Source organism: Pristis pectinata, chromosome 3 (genome assembly GCF_009764475.1).
Source record: "Pristis pectinata isolate sPriPec2 chromosome 3, sPriPec2.1.pri, whole genome shotgun sequence".
Classification (NCBI taxonomy): Eukaryota; Metazoa; Chordata; class Chondrichthyes; order Rhinopristiformes; family Pristidae; genus Pristis; species Pristis pectinata.
Genome location: NC_067407.1, coordinates 55,624,451 through 55,641,264, shown reverse-complemented (window position 1 = coordinate 55,641,264; position 16,814 = coordinate 55,624,451). Strand labels below are relative to the sequence as shown.

Genomic DNA, 16,814 nt, shown 5'->3' with positions numbered 1-16,814 from the left:
CTTGCATCAACATGCCCTAGCATATCAGCCTGTTTTACGCCATCCTCACAAACGTCACGGTCTCTCTCACTGGTGAATACTGAAGCAAAGTATTCATTAAGGACCTCCCCTACCTCTTCCAACTTCAGGGACACATTTCCTCTTTTATCCCTGATCGGTCCTACCCTCACTCTAGCTATCCTCCTATTTTTCACGTTTTCCTTAATCCTACTTGCCAAGGCCTTCTCATGCCCCCCCCTTCTAGCTCTCCTAGGTCCATTCTACAGCTCCCTCCTGGCTACCTTGCAACTCTCCAGAGCCTGTCTGATCCTTGCATTCTGAACTATAGGTAAGCTTCTTTCTTCCTCTTGACAAGATATTCAACGTCTCTTGTCAACCATAGATCCTTCACTCTGCCATCCTTACCCTGCCTCAATGGGACAAACCTATCCAGAAGCCCATGCAAGTACTCCTTAAATAACTTTCACATTTCCGTTGTGCACTTCCCAATTTATGCTCCCAAGTTCCTGCCTAATAGCATCATAATTCCCCCTCCGCCAATTAAATACTTTCCCATATCATCTGCTCCTATCCCTCTCCAGGGCTACAGTAAAGGTCAAGGAGTTATGGTCACTTTCTCCAAAATGCTCTCCCAATGAGAGATCCGAAACCTGATCAGGCTCATTGCCTAGTACCAGGTCCAGTATAGCCTCTCCTCTAGTCGGCCTGTCCACATAGTGTCAGGAATTCTTCCTGGACACACCTAACAAACTCCGCCCCATCTAAACCCTTTACACCAAGGAGGTGCCAATCAATATTAGGGGAGTTGAAATCACCCATGACAACAACCCTGTTATTCTTGCATCTTTCGAAAATCTGCCTCCCAATCTGCTCCTCAGTGTCTCTGCTATGGGGGGCATCTGCAGAATACTCCCAAGACAGTGATTGCCCCCTTCCTGTTTCTGACTTCCACTCACAGACACAGTAGACGATCCCTCCAGGACGTCCTCCCTTTTTACAGCTGTGATACCGTCCCTGATCAGCAAAGCCACACCCCCACCTCTTACCTCCCTCCCTGCCTTAAGGAAAAGTGATCATACTATGAATTTAATACAAAGATCTATGGTGCTTTGGTTCACTGAAATTGTGGTCATAAATGTACAAACTATAAAGAGATGAAGCGTGAGATGACCATAGTAAATTGAGAAACCACATTAAAAGATAGGACAGGAAAAATAATATTTAAACTTATACTAGTCCACAACAAATAAATGTCTCTTTAAGCCACAGAAACCCAACAGGCCTGGTCTTGGCTATCAAGAGCATTTAATGGTGGTAGATCAAAGGAAAAAGGCACATAGTTGCAGGGAAAGGAGACCAAGATTGGGAACACTTCCAAATTCAGAGTACAAAAGAAATAAGGGAATGCAAAGTAAAATACAATTATTCAACAAGAAACATTAAACCATACTGTAAAAGCTACTGTAGATATGTGAAAAGAAAACAATTAAAGTTAACATGGGTCCTTATAGACAAACAGGAGAAAACTTTATTGGGAATAACGAAATGACATAGAAATTAAATAATTTGAGTCCATCTTCAGGAAAGTAATAGAATAGAGGAGAGAACAGATCTAGATTGAATGAGGAACTGAAATTAGAACAAGTAAAAAAAAATTAGAGAAACTGAATGAACTGAAAGCCGCAAAACCCCTACAACCTAATGAACTCTAGCTGAAGATTTTGGAAGATGTGGCTACAGAACTAGTTGATGATTTATCTTCTAGAACACAAGCAATTTTGGAACAATTTGCACAGATTGGAATATGGCATGTATAACTCCACTATTTAAGGGGGAAGAAGGAAATCTAAAAATTACAGACTTCATTAGTAGGCAAAAAAACAAAAATCTCCAATGAAGTAGCAAAATAGGCAATAACAAGAGATTGCCAAGGACAGCATATCTCCAATTAGGGAACAGGGAAAATGATTAAAGGTCAACACTGTAAACACTACCTGCCCTACTGCCCTATTAAAATTGCTTACCCTGTTTTGAGCATTTTATTAAATTGAGGCCCCATTAGTAGCACAAATAGAAATAATGGGTATATCTAATAGCCTTTACAGAAACAGTTGTTTAATACCATAGTTGGAAGTTATTATGGCCAGGTAAAATAAAGGCAGGTCTGTCCTGATATTAAAGAACAGGTGAAGTCAGCAGAAATAAAGGACCTTGGGTCAGAAAGTCAAGTGAAATATATTTGGGTGGAACAGCAAGGGGCAGAAAACATTTGTGAGATTGGTCTCAGCCCCCCCAAACAGTTGCAATGCACGCCATAGTAAAAATAAACAGAGAATTAGAGGTGCATTTAACAAAGGCAAGGCAATCATCATGGGGACATTCATCTATAGACTGGGAAAACCAAATTGACAGCAATAGTATGGAGGATGAATTCAAGTGTAAAAGATAGTTTTCTTGTTCAGTTGATGCAGGAAGCACTGGAACAGTATTTTAGATCTTGTACTCTGTAGTGAGAGTCAGTTAAGGACACTTTAAGGAACATTAATCACAATATGATAGTTTCATATAAAAATGGAATTGATTTAGTTCAATCTGAACATAGGCTCTTAAATCTAAAAAAAATATAAGGCTATAGTACACTGGGCAATTACATTAAAAGTTATGACAGTGAACAAGAAATGGCTAACATTTAAATTACATTCCTTTAAGGCAAAAGAAAGCTGCAGGAAAAATAATCCAGCCTTGACTGTTAACAGAAATAATAGCATTACATCAAAGGAAAAGGAATCTAACACTCAAAAAAAAGATAAATTTCAGAACACAGCAAAGCATCAAGGCATTGATCAGGAAAGGGGAAGCAGAAGCCCAAAACAATAAAACAAAAAACAGATTGGAAGGGCTTTTATAGATGTGAAAAAAAGGAAAGATATGCAAGTGTTAATACAAGTCTCATACAGAAAAGGGATGGGAGATATTATGTTGGAAATAAGGAAATGCCATAGGAGTTAAATTATTTTGTATCCACCTTCAAGGAAGACACAAAAACCTCATGGAAATAGTACAGTATAGGAGTGAATGAATAGTCAAAGAAATTAGCAATGCTTAAAAAAGGTAGCATTGAAGAAATTAATCTGGAAGATGCTACGTCCCTAGGACCTGATGACCTGGTTATGAAGGTGGTGGCTGTTGAGATAGTGGATGCATTGACTCATTTCTCAAAATTCCGCAGATTCTAGTATGGTTCTCATATTGGAAGGTAGCAAATGTAACCATAGTGAGGAAATTGAGGGGGGGGGGGGGGGGGGGGGGGGTGAAAATAGGGAACTACAGATCAGTTAGCCTCACATCAGTAGTAGGGAAAATGCTGGAATTTATTAGTAAGGAAATAGCAAAGTAGTACAGGTCCTCTCCAGATTACAAATGCCTGACTTATGTACAACTGGCACATACGAACAAGCATTTGGGATACTGGCAGGATGGATTTGCCAGCTGCTAAAGGCATCTTCTGCTGTGTGGGAACTGTTTGCTGCAACATCTTAATGGTTGAGTTGAACGCCTTGGTATAACTACATGGTGCCCTCAGTTGGCCTGTGTTTTTAAATATATTGCTAGACGGCCATATTTCTGACCATATCGTAAGCTGGGGAGGACTAGTACCTTGGAAATTGGGTTGAGCAGAGTCAACATGAGTTTAAGAAAGGGAAACCATGTTTGACGAATGCATTAGAGATTGTTGGGGCTGTAACTAGCGATTTATTGGATTAATATACTTGCATGCACTGAGGATTGGTTAAGAGACAAAACAGAGATTGGGGTTGGGAGACTGTGATTAGTGGGGTGCAGCTGGGACTCCAAGTGTTCAAAATCAATGATATGGATGAGGAAATCAAGTGTAATAAATAAAAATTTGCTGATGTTGCAAAGATAGATGGCAATCAGGAGAACACGTGATGGCTTCAGACAAATACAGTCAGGCAAAATACTCGAAGATAGAATAAGCTGATTCTGAGAGTTTTGGGAACACAATTTTGTCTCTAATTCTTGCAAGATTCCTCTTTCCTCTACTCCAAGCAAAGACCTGATTACAATCTGTATTGGCAATTATACTGTTATTTTTTTCACACCATACTCAATAATCAGGCAGTTGAGTGCAAGTTATTCTGAAAGACTGATCTAGTTATTTTTGTTTACTGTATAACCTCTCAAATTCTACCATCATTCCTGTAAATAAAACCATCTAGCTTTGTAATCAGTTAAATACAAGTCAACAATACATTATTTGGTAGAATGATAAAGGAATAAAAGCAAAATTACAAACATTGGTAATCTGAAATAAGAACAGAGAATTGCTAAAGCAGAGTTAATCATTCAACTGCCATGGAGGGAGAAAAGAGTTAATATCTTAAGGATGATGACTATTCACTCTCCACAGATTCTGCCCGACCTGCTCTGTATTTTCTACAAGTGCGATTTCATTTTACTTTCAAAGAATTCTTTAGCAATGTGCTGAGCGTCTGGTTACTGCTTTACCCACAGCCTGGAAAATGCACCATTTTTCACTCAATTCTGCTTCATAATATTTTAATTAAGTACAATGATAAAGTATTTCAAAATATTCAATGCAATTGGAAAAATATTGCTCCACTTATAAATTATTCATTGTTTCAAAACAAATTGGTATTATAATGACAGAGGCCATTCAGCCCAAGTTGCCAGTAGAACCATTCCATTCTTCCTCTCATTTCCCTGCATCTTACTCAATCGCATGCCCAGCAACTCTCATTTGATTCTTCTGCTATTTATCTACATTAAGAGGTAGTTTACAGCAACCAATTAACATACCAGTGCATCTTTGAGATGTGGGAGAAAACCAGAGGAATTAGCAGAAATGCAAGTGATCACAGGAAGAAAGTACAAACTCCTTACAGAATGCACCCAAGGTTGGGATCAAACATGGTCCCTGGAGTTGAGACAGCAGCATTAACTGCTGTACCACCAAACTGCTGTTACATGGCAACTACTGGCTGAATCAGTAGATGATTACCAACAGGCTTCAGAAATACTGAGAAATTAATTTTTATTTTCTTAGCCGACGGTAAAGTGTGCCATGGAGCGGGACATTAAGAAAGTTCAGATTTTTCCTTGCACCGTTATTCAATTGTAATATCCCAAATCAGTGAAAAACCAAATGAGTTCAGAAGAACTTGCTCTAAAATTACTTGGGTAGGGGAGAAGGATTGGGTGCAGACAGAAAAAGTTCCTCACAAGAGATGTTGTACCATTGGAATGGCAACATCATGAATATGGGCAGCAGTAAAGTGAAATGTTATGTTAAGGCAGAAATTCAACTTTAGAATGTTTCAATAACCAGTAAGTACAGTAAAATAAAAGATCTAAATTAAAAGCTGAGCTTATTTCCCCTTTGAACTGCAATGCAAAATTCCTTACAGGAAGCTAGAGTTCTGCATCATTGCATACTAGTTTCTTGTTCTGAAGTGCCACAGAAGGCCATGCAGTTTAAATACTTGAAGTCATCAGATACAGAAAGATTTCATTAATTGAAAATGGTAGAGACCTTTAGGTAAAATTTGACAGGATTATTAACTGAGCTACTGCTGAAACAGTTACTAGATGGACAAGGCAATTTTAAACTTTCCACAGCAGTTTGTCATTGAATGTTACAATCCCAATTAAGATTCTTTAATATTTCCAAGAACCCATGGGGAAAAGTCACATCTAATCAAAAATCATTTTATACAATTTAATATATGCCATAACTTACTAATTTACAAAATATTTATATTAATGATATTTTATGACACTTCCTAGCCCTGACTTGATCATATATTGCAGGTAATGCCTTTCATTAGCCATTATTTCTCGGGTTGAATTTCTCCATTACCATTATAATGCACATCACTGCTTGGCTTAATTGAAGCAGAGGAAGATGACCACTATGGTATTGCAGACTTCTTAATGTCCTCTAATTTCCAGGCAGTTATTAAAGCATAAAGGAGATTTTTGCTAATAGATTCAGTACTATAAACTTCAATATTTCTATGAATCATTTTTAAAGCCAGACCTCAGCTGATGAAAGTACATAACAAAAATTTTTTTATAATTCACTTAATAATTTCCCAAAAACTATATAACATTATAGAGGTTGGCATGCTCATTGCTGCTTTGCTCCTTCAATTAAGGCTGGTGTGCATCATGTAGATGTGGAAATTCAAGTCTTGGGAATGTTAGCTCCTGGAAGAGATTACCTGTAAATTTCAGATAGCAATAGTTTTGCCTATACAGGGTCACATTTTGAATCAGAAGCAGTTGTTGTGAAAGTCCTGGATCTGCAACTGATAAAATCATCAGTAAATGAAAATTTAAAAACTGCAGATGTTAGAAAATCTCAGCAGGCCTTCATCAAAATTTAGGTCTTTAACTTTATTTCTTTCCACAGATGCTGCCTAACCTGAGTATTTCCAGCATTTTCTGTTTTTATGACAAAAATATCTTGTACAATGCATGTTATAATCTACCACAGACCTTTTTTCAAAGGAATAGCAGTCTGCACATTGCTATCATGTCTACTGATGAAAAAATTACATTGTGAGGTATTGATGGGGAGAAGGAGGGGTAACAAAGTAAAAAAAGAATAAAAGCCAAATGCTGCTGTTTTGACCCCAAAGTTAACACTCTTGATGTTGGAAAATTGGAACAGAGCCAATTCTTTATGGCTGACTAGTAAAGAAAGTAGATTTCATGCCTTCAGAATAACCAAAAGCAATTCGTAGCTAATAAATTATTTTCAATTGGGATCTCTTGCTACAGGATCTTAAGGACAGCCTATTGCCTGAATGACTCAAGGTTAAGGCATTTTTCTACACAATATTTTCTACATGGGATTAGTATGGCATAGTCCAATGAAATGGAGTGTTCTGCATCAACATACCCAGCCCCATCCTACACAACAATGGGGACAGGTAAAAGTTCAGCATGCAGAGACATGTTGTCTGCCTACCCAGAATTTATGGACATCAGTGACCATCAGGGTAAGGGCCACTGTGGATACATTTCCCCCCTCCACCAGCAACTCCCCTCCCCACCACAATTTTCTCCAGAGCTTTGAACATTGTATCCTTATGGTAACAATGCATTTCAGATCTCCAAATGGAAGACAATTTGGGTAATTGCCATGGTGCAGGAGTAGAATATTGTCCATACCTGCACCAAGCAAATCAACATCTTTTACCCGATGAACAGGTTCTCTCTCACAATTGGCAGGAAGCACTGCTTTCACATTTCCAGTTTGTTTCATTTTGGCTGTGCACCCCACCCAGTTCTTGATGCATTACCCAGCTCCTCCAAAACTCATTACCAGCACCTTTATGTAACCAAACCTTGACGAAATGGGAATTTAAAAAAAAAATCGGTCAGATCAGCTACCAAAGAACATGGACTTGTTTTTGCTGCAATTGACTCTAGCCTTGAAGCCCTGTTATTCTGAACCCCTCATCACGTCTTTTCTGGTGGATTGGATGAAGAGTTCAAAACAACATACAAGACTGAGGAAAGTGCAGCCTTGTCAAACTCCAGATTTGATTGGGAAGTTTTCCCGTTTCTTGCCCATTAATTTATACTGTGCTACGATTCTGTGTAGAGCAGCAATACCCAATTATGGATTCTCTCCCCAAACCATATATTGGCAAGCATGTCCATCATATACATTGAATATTCTATCAAAGGCTTTCTCCTAGTCCAAGCTGACTTTGAAAGAGTTCACCCCCGTTCTATCCTTCCAGCAGGTCTAGTAAGACTGTTTCCAGGAGATATTCATCTCAAAGAACAGGCAAAACCTAGTCAACTTGTCCAGAGTGAATGGCTGGTTCAGATTCTCCCACTTGCTATCCTCTTAAAATCTTGAAGAAAAAGAGGAAAGGAAGTTTTGGAATGCTGTGGTGCCTTCAAATCATACAGGCTAGCATAAGTGTTGCTGTTGAGCTAATAAATTGCAAGTTTTCACTTGGTTTAAGTCCAATATATAAACACCTTCAGAGTCTATTGTTGCCATTATGTCTGCTCATGAGAATGGCAGCAGGAGGACCGTAGAAAATTGATTTTAAAAAAAATCAACTGTTTTAGCCCAGGTACACAAAAAGGAGGGGGGAGGAGTCATTTTGTTTTGCAACAATACACATTTGTAGCAAAATTTAATAGTTGAACCAGTTGAAGCAAATGGGGGGTGGGGGGGGCAGGGGTTGGGAGAAAGAGTGAAACCGATAACTAATTAGAAATGCAGAATTACTAAACTAGACTTAAATAGCTAGAAAATGCAAGAGTAAATGTCCTCTTTAGCTTAGATGAAACCTGATCAAATATGCAACTTAAAAACGAAAGTACAAAAATGGGACCCTCCAGCACAATTCAGGTTAAAGCAAAAAACAAAAAGCGAAACAAACATACATTGATTGAGAAACAGATCACATGTAAAGTAAAAACAATCCAGCTGGGATTACACAAATTGCATCAAGGGCCAGAGTTGTGTATTATTAGAAAACAAACTGCAGATGCAGAAATCTGAAATAAAAGCAGAATGCTGGAGATTGTCAGTCTATGAAAAGAGTGTTTATGTTTCAAGTCAATAATCTTTAGGTCATTGAGCTGAAACATTAACTCTGTTCCTATATCCACTAATGCTGCCTGACCTGCTGAGTACCTCCTGCAGTTATTGTTGTTATTCAGTATTATTCCATCAAGAACAAAATATAAAATGAGGGTATACAATGACATTATTTGATGTAATACAATACAAATCCAGAGGAAATTACAAACAGAAGGAAAAATCAAAACACCAGTAGTCCAAAAAGAGACTGGTGGTTAATGAAGGTTAATGGAGCTGGAACTACCATAGGACAAAAAACCCAAAAAATCCAATTTTGCAGAGAAATCAGGATGTTGGATAGTGGCAGCAAAGGAGAACTTTGTTGCTGCTTTTGTTTTTTTTAAAGAAGATTTTTTTTTAAAAAGGTCCTTCCACTAGTACCAGTAATACACTAGACAGACATCACTCTTCATTCACAAAGCAGGTCAGTAGAATATCACCAAGGAAATGCTCCACAAATCTTGGCTGCCTCATCTGCAAATCACCTCAAGGGCTTACTGGTAGGTGGAACAACGGCAGCTGGAGTGTGTGCCTTCTGATCAACAGTACTGATTCCTTAATAATTAGTCTCTCAGTTACAAGCTTCTAAAAATTAAGGAAAATCTCAAATGACATCACTATAACTATTGTATTACCCATGTTCATAACAACACATTGCAGCTTTTATACCTATTCAACATGCATCCTCAAAGGATCCTTCAACATTCACTAGAGGCTGTCTGCTCGGTTACTAATATTATTCTTCATATGAATGACTAGACACTAGCAACAGCTGTCCCAATACCCTCAAGAACAACATGGAGACACCTTTGAATAATACCTGGATCCAACCCTCTACTCACTATCTAGGCACTTAGGTGCCAGCTTACAGATAAGCACTTTCTTATAACTTTACCCATTCTCCAACTCTGGATTCCCTTCTCCTATTAGATTTATATATTGATCTTGGCTTTAACCTTAAGAGTTTTTATATCCTTTCCTTTGTATATTTTGGCTGTTTGCCCTCTCGCAGAACACTAACCAACCTCCATCTTGTCCTACTCAACACTTCCAGAGCTGATTCATGAGACTTCAGCAGTAAATCCATTCTTACTGTCCCTCTATGAATCTTCCTTCAGGACTTGTGTTCACTTGTGAAGGAGGTCTATGTTGTCTATGTGCTTCCTGATTATATTGAAATCATTGCTTTGACAGAGACCTATCTGACGGGTAACGATATTTGCAAAGAAGCTTCCCACCACCTTCCACCACAGCAGCTTAAAGAGGAAGAAGTGATAATACAATATCTAACAGCAAATCCATGAAGACATGCTCTCCTTTGACTGATTCACTATTTTTTTACACCATTCAGCTCACTTAAAATCCTCATTCACCTGCCCAAAAAATTACACAAAGTTTGTCATATCTTTATTTTTCTCCCACAGCCTCCTGTACTGAGCAAAGTCTCATCCTCAGCAATCCCAAACCTCATCTTAATCTTGGAGCTGTAGCCAAAGCCTCCATTCACCATGTCTTTGCTATGGCTACCAATCTGCTGAATCATGCATTTGCCTCCAGCGTTGATGCCACTGTCCCTATCAAGACCATTACTCATTCATCTTTTCATTAATGAACTTAATCATTGACATTTATAGCTAGACTATAAAGAACTACCAGATCTTGCTATCCTTTGCAAAACTGCTCAATATTCCAGAATCAAAGGCAACTTCCAACTTTTTACAATTAGTCTTCATAGACCATCCTTGTCTCAACATTGTGCAAGGAGCTCACGAATTTAACTGTCTGCCACTTCACTCTTCCTACTCCATGAAGCCAGACGTCAAGGATCCTCACTGCCCAACCTCATTTCTCTAGGTTATCTCTTAACAGATTACCTCCAAATTCACACTGTCCACAACTAATTCCAGCTCCTTCTATTCCCACCCAGCTGCTGACCACTCAGTTTTACTTTATGGTACACATGCAAGTCATTTTAAAAAAGTACCTCTCATTATGTACTGACCCCAGATGTGCATTCATGGCCACTCTGGCTGTTTTTTTTTTAAAAAAGACCTTTCTGCCCTTGTAAATTATTGCCATTTTTCCAAAATCTGTGAACCTACTGTAGTTTCTCAAATTCATGCTCTGCACTATTTCCCTCAAATCAAAATTCCTATCCTGGCACAGTACTAAAACAGCTCTTAAAAATCATAAATGACAACATGAGACTTGTTAAGTAACCCCACTTCATGGTTTTCAATCTCTCTGCAGCCTTCAAGGTAAGACAAGGTACCTTTATTAGTCACATGTACATTGAAACACAGTGAAATACATCTTTTGCGTAGAGTGTTCTGGGGCAGCCCGCAAGTGTCGCCACGCTTGCCCACAACTTCCTAATTCGTACATCTTTGGAAGGTGGGAGGAAGTCGGAACACCCAGAGGAAACCCACACAGACACGGGGAGAACGTACAAACTCCTTACAGTGGCTGGAATTGAACCCGGGTCACTGGCGCTGTAATAGTGTTACGCTAACCGCTACACTACTGTGCCTAACACTGAGTCTCTACTGTTGCTTCTTTTACAATACCCAACTAAGTGAGATGGCCTTCACCTAGTTTCAGTCCTACTTATTCAGAGCAAGAGAATCGTCAACAATGGCTTCATTCCCCCATCCTGGACTCTGGAATCTAGAAAGTTACTTTGGATTCTCCCATTTCTCACCAACATCGTTTGAATACGTCTTAGTCTACATGTATGCAAATGTATGTCATTTCTACTCAACCCCAACCCATCCACAAATGTATCACATTTAGCATCACACCTATTAACTGATTGTTGAGATGAGCATCAACAGCCTCTAACTCAATGCTGGGATGATCAAGACAATTGTCCTACATTCTCATGTGACAGCATCCCTCTGCCTGGCAACAGTCCAGCACTGAAACAAACTGGTTACAGCTTTGATGCATTTGATCCCGAGTACAGCTTCCTGCTAAAAAGCTCACCTTGTCCATAAATAACCTCCTCATATCTGCATTCTTTCAAATTCAGAATCTTGCATACCCTCAATTTTAAGTAATCCACACGCCAAGTACTATGCTCTGGCACTTCCAATCCTAAACTTCCCCATTGCTTTCTTCCCCTTCCCTCTCAACTCATCCATTCAGTGACCCTTTAAAACATTTGTCTCGGTTTAATGTCAAATTTTGATCAATAAAGCTTTGGAAAATTAGTGGGGGAATGGGTTTTCTCTGCAAGCCAGCACAGATTTGATGGGTTGAAAAAGCCCATCAACTCTCTGCCACAAGGAAGTATGTAATTATAAAAAGGATAGATAAGATAGAGGCAGGAAGGTGGTTTCCACTAGGTGAGGTTAGAACTAGGGGACATAGACTCAAGATTCAGGGGAATAGATTTAGGATGGAGAGGAAGAGAAACTGCTTTTCTCAGGGAGTAGTGAATCTCTGGAATTCTCTGCCCAGGGAAGCAGTAGGGGTTACCTCATTAAATATATTTAAGACAAAGATTTTTGCATAGTTGGAGAATTAAGGGTTATGGGGAAAAGGCAGGTAGGTGGATCTGAGTCCACGGCCAGATCAGCCATGATCTTATTGAATGGTGGGGTAGGCCTGATGGGCCAGATGGTCTACTCCTGCTCCTATGTTCTTATATAATAAACTCATGATATCAAGCTTATGCTGCTACTTTAAATGAATTATTACACAAGTAATTCATTAACGATACCTCAAACACTCTTTGGAAAGGAGAACTGTTCCATAAATGAGAATGATAACCCTTACATCAATAGGACACAATGAAGACTTGTAAATTATGAAAAGATGAAATTAGAGACACACCAATGGTGTCGATATTAAAACTACTGCACATAGGTATTAAAGTACTCAAAAGAACATTGGAATCTCTCTCAAAACTGTAAAGAACATGCAGCACTGATTATCTTGTGCTTATCCTCCACAAGCCTCCTCCTTACCAAACCCTATCAATGTGAACTAGTTTCTCTTTCCCACATGTTCATCCAGGTTCTGAAGAGTTGCAATTTAAAAGCATGAATACAATGCTTACATTGTACAAGGTCTTGGTAAGATTCCACCTGAAGTATTGCATTCAGTTTTGGGCACCAAACCTCAAAGATAAAATGCACTATAATATCAAAGTTTCAAAGCTTGAATTATGTGGTTATGTCCCATAAATGTAATGTGTATTCCTCTGAATTAATGTGGTTGAGGTGGTAATTTAACTGAAGTGCTCAATATGATAATGTTAAATAGTTTCTATAATCAGGACTATCACAGAACAAGGAGGCATCAACTATAACTTAAAGGAAGGCAACTTAAGAGCAATTCAAAGTCAATCAAAAAGACATTTTGTACCTGAGTTACAAGCAGAGGATTGAAAATCTGCTAAACTTTTTTTAAAAAATGTTACCAGTTATATTCTATTCTGATGCCATGCATTAAGGACGGGTTTAAATTTCTAAGAGAGTAAAGGAGAGCTACTAAAAGCAGATCAATTGTGCGGAGACAATAGCAAAGTTGAGGTTGCCCCTCTTACATCAGAGAATACTGTTAGCTTAACAAAGCCCTTTGTCATTTTAAATTAGGTGAAGGGTTGGTTACTGGAAGACAGATTTAAACACAGATTTAAATTAATTGCGAAAAGAACCAGAGGCAAGATGACATTTTTTTAAATAAGGAAAGTAGCAAGCTACGACAATCTGAAATGCATTACCTGAATGGCTGATGGAATCAGATTCAATAACAAAGGAATTGGATGACTACTTAATGGAGAAAAGTTGCAAAGACTTTGGGGGGGGGTTAAAAAAAGTCACTGAGCAAAACTAATTGGATGGCTTTTGAATATCCTGGTATGATGGACAAAATGATTACCTCCTCTCTAGTTTCATGCCATACAGGCAATGAAATTCTGAAGGCAACAAAAGCTGGCCAAATTGAAATTACGAAGACAGGGTATGAGAGGATTTATAACAATCACAGGTAAGCAGTGGCAAAGTACATATCATACAAGCTACAGCACAATTCATGCTTAAATCACTGAATAGCTTATTCCTGTTTCTAAAGTCAAAAGAAACAGGTACATTAGGAATTATGCAAAAAAAAACAAGTGGCTCAGAAGAGTGTTATTGTTTGGATTAATGTCAATGTTATTAAACGTGAAACATTGATAGATGGTTTAAGGACAAACCAAGGATAAACGAACATTTTTTAATTAGAAGGATGTAGCCAACAGCAACTAACAGGACTATTGGAACCGTGCTCCATCCAATTACTAAGGCTTGAACATACAAGGCTGGAAGCTTCCCACAGGTTCAAACTCTAGTCTGGCATTCTGTAGTCTGGCAACTCCCGTGGTTGTTCATGTTTTGAATCTGTAGTACATATCTATAATAATTAACTAATTCTCACTAAGATCTAAAATTAACCAAGATCTGTGCTAATCTATAGCTAATTAACCTACCAGTGCAACTTTTGCAATCTCAGCCAACAGCGCTTCTGATTTAGGAAAACCTCAGATTACGACAGTTTTTGGAACTCTTATGTGAACTGGCGAATGTTTATACTTAAAAAGAACAGCTCTCCTGCTCAGAGGAAGATGGTCAGGGACAATTTCTGTGGTCCAGCACCAGTCAGATTCCAAGTGTGCTGGACTAGAGAATTTCAACCTGTAGTAATAACAAATTTTCTATAACAAACAGAAAAGTACAAAAAAGGCATCATGTTTTCAGTATGCATGAACAATATGGCAAATGCAGATTAAATTATAAGATTTCCATAGCCAACAAATGAGATACTGCCTCAAGAACTGTTCGAGTAAAAAAGATGCGAACTTGTGATAATTATTGGGACACAGTATCTTGCAACATAAAGTTGTTATTGAAGCCATGAATCAACCTCAAAAGACGTTAGATACAATTGTCAAGGAACAAGGAGTTAATAGCAAAAAAAAACCAATCTGCTGGAGGAACTCAGTGGGTCGAGTGAAACCCTGCATCAGGACACACCCGAAACGTCGACAATTCCTTTCCTCCCGCAGATGCTGCTCGAGCCGCTGAGTTCCCCCAGCAGATTGGTTGGTGATCTAAATTCCAGCATCTGCAGTCTTTTGTCTCACTGAAGAATTAATAGCTTCAGCAGAGATTCCAACAAAAATTTAAAGTGACACATAGTACCTTTTGTCAATGACCGACAGCAAGACTATTACACCAAGGAAATATTAGTCACATTCTGACGGTGTGCTCACCTAAAAATTGCATAACTGGACAATAACCAGAAGGAAGTCCTGACAATACCTCCTGATGATTTTGGGCAAATGCAGCTTATGATCTTTTAAACCACATACTGAAGGTTTCTTTCAGGATAAACCTTGAGGACACTCTTCTGCACAGTTTGGAATGTTGATAAATTAAAAAAAGTCTACAAAATAAAGTTCTATGGCCAATTGTGGACATTTGAGATTTATAAAGTTTGCTCCAAAACACCAAAAGTTGATTGTCTTTTAATAATCTCGCATAAATTTTAATATGTATTCACAAACATGTTTTGTTATTTTCAATAGTAGTATACATTAGGCAATTACATAAGCAAAAAGTTGGTCAGTAAGACAGTGAACAGCAACAATGTGGATATGTGGAAGTCGGCATATTATTGAAAATTAAAATATGCTTCTGCAGTTATTCACATTAAAGATTAAATGTGGTTTAAGACGCATCCTATTATATTTACACACAATATTGGGCAACTTTCATTAGCATCAATGTACATACGAATAGCACGGAAAAGAACTTCCTCCACGACTTCGAACATAAAGACATTCTTAAAAGGATGGAAACATTACATCTGACGTGTTTACGAAATTACTACAATCGATCTTGTTTAAATCAATCTAAAACTGTGCTGCAGTGCCGCAATTTTAAGCGTGTCGGGGGGGGGGGGGGGGGGAGGAAGAAAGAAGAGGAAGAAATAAAACTAAAACCGTCTTCCTCCTTCCTCTTCCCTCGGATCCTAAATGCCCTTTGGATACGACGCCCAGGGCTACTTTAAAAAAAAGTCAACGCACACAAGTATGTAATACGTAGAGCTGAAAGAAAGCTTAGGGGAACAAACCTGGCCTCGGTGTAAAGTTTGAAGCGACCGGGTTTGGGGAGCTGGGAAGGGGGGCGGGGGTAAAGAAAGGGAGGGAAGGTTGATGGTGAACAGGCCTTGAGACAAAGCTGCAGTGCGTCAACCGCCAGCGCTTCCCACCATAAATAACTCGGCCGCGCATTCTCAGCCCCGCCGGCAGGCTCATCCCTTGGTAGGGAGATGATGTGTGTGTGGGGGGGGGGGGGGGGGGGGGGGGGGGAAGGTGGGGAAGAACCGCGGGGCAGCCGGAGCCCGAGTCGCAGATCGAGAGGCGGGCGGGCTGCCGCCGACCGCAGACTCTGAGGCCCCAACCCGGCGACTGGGCCCAGGCCCCACTCGCCTTACCTCGCCGTCTGCTGCTGCTGGTGTGCTTCGTTGTTCCGCTTTCTCTTCTTGTACGTATATATTTTTTAAAAATCCGAAAGTCAACGGAGTTTGGAAGGTGGTGCCGCTGAGCCCCGGCGTGCTGAGGTTTCCGAGGGCCCCTGTGCGGTGCGCCCTGCTCTCTCTCTCTCTCTCCTTTCTCCTCCTCACTCACTCGCATCAGCCGCCGCTCCGCACTCGCAAAGATGGCTGCCCGCCAGAAGCCGGCGCGTCAACGTCAGCGCGCTCCTCCGTGCGTAACTACGTGCGGACGCCCACGCTCCTCCAAGACGTCATCGTTTCCGACTGCGCCATCGGCAGACTTGGGGGTGGGGGTGGGGGTGGGGGTGGGGGTAAAGGTCTCAGGACTGCAGGAGTGGGCAACCTTCTTCCCCAGCGGCGAGGTACCACAGCAGATCATTCCTTCAAGCTTGACTCAATTTGAAATTTGGTGTGTATTCTTTGTCTCCATTTATTAAAAGAGAACGTTTTTGATATATGGCCCTCCAAGTTGACACTTAAACATAAGAGGTAGATAAGATTTAAGATAAGATATCTTTATTAGACACATGTACATGGAAACACACAGTGAAATGCATCTTTTGCGTAGTGTTTTGGGGGCAGCCCGCAAGTGTTGCCACGCTTCAGGTGC

At 39.7% G+C, this 16,814-nt stretch overlaps 1 protein-coding gene across 16 annotated transcripts in view; it reads right to left on the bottom strand.

Annotated features, from left to right (window-relative positions):
- Nucleotides 1-16,460, bottom strand: part of prrc2c (proline-rich coiled-coil 2C) — a 78,240-nt gene extending 61,780 nt beyond the window's left edge. For 12 of the 16 annotated variants that reach the window (XM_052010982.1, XM_052010979.1, XM_052010984.1 and 9 more), the window contains exon 1: nt 16,145-16,386. The gene's annotated coding sequence lies outside the window, so the exon portion shown is untranslated. Of the gene's footprint in view, nt 1-16,144 lie in introns of all 16 variants that reach the window. The other 4 variants (XM_052010977.1, XM_052010978.1, XM_052010971.1 and 1 more) reach the window with 3 other exon arrangements.
- Nucleotides 16,461-16,814: the final 354 nt, after the last annotated feature.